General features: G+C 60.4%; 1 protein-coding gene across 1 annotated transcript in view; it reads right to left on the bottom strand.

The window, feature by feature from the left end:
- Positions 1–4,225: 4,225 nt before the first annotated feature.
- Positions 4,226–4,987, bottom strand: part of Aacs (acetoacetyl-CoA synthetase) — a gene marked incomplete in the record, with an annotated part of 30,353 nt that continues 29,591 nt past the window's right edge. The window contains 1 exon segment of the mRNA XM_005403000.2: positions 4,226–4,987.

Consider the following 4,987-nt stretch of genomic DNA (forward strand, 5'->3'; position numbering starts at 1 on the left):
CCTCCCTCGCACCCGCCACGAAGGATTTCAAAGGCAAAGTGCAGGTTGCTTTTGTTTTTTTTAGACAAGCTCGCTAGGGAACCCAGGCTGGCCTTGAACTCATGGTGATCCTCCTGCCTCAGCCTCCCGAGGGCTGGGATTACAGATGTGCATCACCATACCTGGCCAGTTTTATATATATATATATTTTTCCCCCAGACTCAGCAGCAGGAAAGCAGAGGCCAGGAGGACGGACGCCGCGCTCCCTAGCTGCCCGACTGTGGACAGGCCACACAGCCCTGTGCCTCAGTTTCCTCATCTGCGAATGGGCAGGTGGCAGCGCCGCCCCTGCTCACGCTGTTGCCGCCCCGGCGCTGCCGAGCCGGGGTAGAACGGCCAGCGCCGCCTCGCCAAACACGCGGCTCCCGAGCGCGCTCGATCGTCTGCTTCCAGTTCCACGACTCGCGTGCCCGCGGCGCTCGGTCAGCAGCGCGACGCAGGGTAGAACCGAGAGCTGCTGAAGGCCGCACGACGGACCTCGCGGTTGGCCGCAGAACACTCCGCGGGAGGCAGCGCAGATGCCCTGTGAAGGCTGCGCTCATGAGCGCCAGCTCCGGAGCTGGACAGACGCTGAGGAATCTCTGGGTCTCCCTGACGCCCGGAGAACACCCCTCCGCCAATCCCAGTCCAGGTCACAGCGCCCCCTCCAATGCCCGTTCCCCGTCTAGGTAACAGTTCCTCCTCCAATCACGATCCAGGTAACAGCTCCCCTCCAACCCCTGCCCAAGTAACAGAAGGACAAAGGTCCTTCTGGACCTTTGGACAAAGGCCTTGGACAAAGGCCCAAGTAACCCATCCAGGTAACAGCTCCCCCTCCAATCACTGTCCAGGTAACAGCTCGCCCTCCAATCCCCATCCAGGCAACAGTTCCTTCTCCAATCCCCATCCAAGTAACAGCTCCACCTCCAATCTCCAACTGAAGACCCCACCTGAGAATGCTCAGGCCCGGGCACGGGACAGGGTAGCCACATGTCCGCCGTGACCGAAGGGGGCCAGGCCCGGCAGGGTAGCTCCGGCCTGCAGCCCTTCTGCAAGTTCTGCCCCTTCTCCAGAAGCCGCATCCCTCGGGCGGGCCTCGGGCGTGTAGTGTCGGTGCCCAGGCTTCTCTTCGCGGTGACATCAGCGGCGGCCGCACCCTCGCCTGAAGCAGCGTACAGATATCTCTTCCGCTTGGGACCTCGCTTCTGGTAAGATACACGTACTTCTGCATGAAGTGATGACACTGCCACTCGAGGCCCTGTAAGTGGCTCAGGGGTCTTCAGTGCCCTCACCAGTGCCCTCCACTCCAGGACCTCCTCTCCCGCGGCAGAAACCCCAGCCATCCAACCATTCTCCCCTCTTCTGCTCCCGGCACGATCTCCCTTGTACTTTCTGCCTCTTTCACTTTGCTGTCCTGGGTATTTCACATCAGTGGGAGCATATGACCTTTGTCCTTCTGTGGCTGGCATCTGTCACTTAGTAGTATCTTCCTTCTGACGTTCATCCGAGCCAGTTGCACTCCTTTTCGTAGCTGTGTAATATTCCACTGCTCAGACAGATCATGTTCTGTTCATTCATTATCTCACGGACCCTGGGGCTGTTTCCACCTTGTGGTTACTGTGAAGAGTGCCCTATGAACACTCCATACAAGTGTCTGAGTCCTTACTTTTTTTTTTTTTTTGAGACAAGGTCTCGCTATGTACTCAGGCTGGCCTCCAACTCACGGTGATCCTCCTGCCTCAGCCTCCTGAGTACTGGGATTACAGGGTGTGCCCCCACGCCCGGCTGAGTCCTTACTTGTAATTGTTTCAGGTGTAGACCCAGCAGTGGGCCACATGCAGTCTTTTACATTTACCTTCTGGAGGAGCCGCTAGACTGCTCCACAGCAGCGGCTGCATTTTCCACTCCAAGCACCCATGCGTGAGGTTCCAGTTCCTCCACGCTCTCGCCAGAGGCCGATGTTTTCTGTACAAACCCAAGGAACCACCGCTCCGATAAAGATAGGCGTCCTTCCCTGCAGCCCAGGCTTCTGCCTAGAAGTCCGTAGAAGCCTGAGAACCCCGGCCACAGCTTTCCGTGATTCCACCTCAGCAGAGGCTGGCAAACTCCCAACCTCAAAATACCCGGGGGTCTGCAGACAGAATGTTAAAAATGGCACTGCCGCCCTGACGGAGTGGCCGCTGCGGCCCGGGGGCCATGGATTGGGCCGCCCCTTCCGGCTCCTGGAGCCGAGGGAGACCCCCAGCTGGAGCAGCTGCCCAGGCCCAGGGACCCCAATATTTCTTGTCTGGGCCTTGCCCCAAACCGCAAACACAAAATGTAGCGGCCAGGCAGACGAGCCGACCTCCGTGCATTCAATCTGCAAGGTCAACCAGGAAGCGCTCGGGGCTAATGGAACTGTCACACTGTCGCAGCCATTTACAGCACACCCTCACCAGCTCGAACATGAAAGCAATTATGTGACATGGACTTCACGAGTTCCTGCAGTCAAGGGGGATCGAGGCACAGCTGAGTCCAGTTACTTAAAAAAGAAGGGGAAGACAGGTGCTGGGCTGGTGGTGCACACCTGTGATCCCAGCACTCGGGAGGCTGAGGCAGGAGGATTCCTTGAGTTTGAGTTCAGCCTGGTTTACATAGTAAGACCTTGTCTCCTGCCCACTAGGAGGGATCAGGGGAGTCACCAAGACGTGTTCATTCAGAAAATTTGAGAATTTCCACCTCCTAGAAGCCCAGTGTGAAAAGGTAGAATCAGGATATAAACAGCACTGTGGAGCCCTGGCCTTTTCGGAGCTGGGAGGCTGGGAGGAGCTGTCCACAGGTGGCTGATGGTTAAATTTTCATGACGCAAGGACTGATTCCTGCACCGCTAATTAGTCTCTCCCTGGGAGACGGGCCGTGGCAGGGGCTCAGAAATGGTGGGTGGAGATTGATCTTGTTCACTGGGATGGGATGTTTTTTTTTTCTTTCCAGTGCCGGGAATCAAACTCACGACCTCGTGCTTGCCAGGCAGGCGCGGTGCCGCTGAGCTAAATCCCCAGCCCTGGGATGGGATTTTTTAAGCAGTCTGGACATTCAGGAGCTACCCAGGAAGACGACCGCTACAGACAGGCCCAGAGAGGACCTGAGCCCAGCGGCAGTGCTGCGCGGATCCGAGGGACCTGGCTTCTCGGGATGGTGGCCTCCGGGCAGCTGGTCTTGTTTTTACTTTTTCAGTGGTAGGGATTGAGCCAGGGACTTGCACTCCTGGAGCAGGACAGTCACTACGTAACCAGGGAGGACACAAGGCAAGTTGCCCCAGCCCCCCGGGACAAGGAGAGCGGGAATGGGGGGAGCGGGGCAGCCGCAGGCCCAGCCACACCCTGTGGCCTGTGCAGGGAAGGGGAGGAGGCCTTCCCGCCCTCTCAGTCCGCGGGCTCCACGGCCCTGGGGACAGTCCTCACCCGGCTCTGCCTTCTCTCTCCCCGTGGTCTCCCAACAGCCTCTTATGTTGTTGCTCTAGGCCAGTTGTCCCCTTCTCGGGACCTCTGGCTGGCGGGCGTGTGGCCAGCTTTCTGTCACTGACACATGCTGAGAATAACCTGAAGGAGCAGAGGTGTATCTGGGCTCACCCTTCACGGGGCCGTGGGCCTGTGTGTGGCCAGGCGGGGACACCAGGCGGAGGACACGGGAGGAGGAAGGATGGGGGAACAAGAGGCACCCTCCCGGCGACACCCGCTCCTGGCCGCCTCAGCCGTGAGCTCACTGGTGGTTAAGTTAAGGGTTCATCCGTGGATGAATTCTGGCTTCACGGAGCAGTTAAGAGTCAGGGCTGACTGGAGGGGAGGCCTGGGGCGGACCACCACTGGGGCACCCCCGCCCGGCCCCCCTTTCTCTCTGCTGCCTAGGCGCCGTGAAAGAAGCCGCCTTTCCCACTGTGTGCTTCCTCCTGGGAGCGGCAGGGTCCCCAGTGCAGGGTCACCAAGCAGAGGAAAAGGGTCTCCCCAGAGCTGCCGGAAGCTGCGAGCACAACAGGCACCCCGACTTTGGCTCAGCACAGCCTGCATCGGCGGGGCTCCTGGGACTGTACTAAAGCCCGCAGCCACTTGTTACAGCAGCACCAACGTGGAAGGTGACAGGGCCTGCCTGAGACACCCGGCCCCAGCCCCAACCCCCAAGGGCAGGGTCACCTCCGCCCAGAACACTCGCAAGCACACCGCGCCGGCACTCGTGTGCACACGCACATACGTGTTTATTGCATAAAACTCGTCATAGCACTTTTCCCGTATAAGTATAATCCAAAAGAACAATTCAAAAGGTATCTCACTGTGCTCAGTTTTTAAAAATATAAAAACACTGGGATTTCCAAGAGACGTGAACGTGAGGGCTGAGGGCAGACCGCCGGACCCTGCAAAGTGCTGGGGACCCCTGGGGACCCACGGGGCCCTGCGAGTGACGCGGGAGGTCCTGGGGTGCTTGGAGCCACGCCTGTACCCGAAATCAACACTGAAACATCTGAGCCAACGGTCGGAGCCTGCGCAGGGAGGGATCCTGAGAGACGCTGAGGCCGGGCGGGTCCTGGCGGCTGTGGACAGGAGTGCTTCGGGCAGGAGCGCGACCCCTGCCTCACCAGGGACTGGGCTCCGTCCACGACCCTGAGGATCAGCCAGGGGGCCGCGGCCGCGGTGTCCCCAGTGCCAGCCGAGCCCCGCCGGGCAAGGACCGCGCGGGGCAGGAGAGCCAGCAGCTGGCGGAGGAGTGGAGCGAGGAGCCAGGCACGGCTTCTCGGAGCGGAGCGGCACTGGGGCTCCCGGGCTGAGGTCACGTCGCTCCTGGGAGGCTGGCACTGCACGCCAGTCAGTGCCACGCCGGGCCCCGTCCTTGCGGGGCAGTGAGGCCGGCGCTCAGGACCGGGCCACGTGGAAGCCCAGCACGCCCTCGCCCGGGGCAGGCGGCCGAGCTCCTCCGAAGCGCCGCCGGGGCCGAGGAGTGG

This window comes from Chinchilla lanigera, unplaced genomic scaffold (assembly GCF_000276665.1).
Source record: "Chinchilla lanigera isolate Chin_1 unplaced genomic scaffold, ChiLan1.0 scaffold00081, whole genome shotgun sequence".
NCBI classification, from domain to species: domain Eukaryota; kingdom Metazoa; phylum Chordata; class Mammalia; order Rodentia; family Chinchillidae; genus Chinchilla; species Chinchilla lanigera.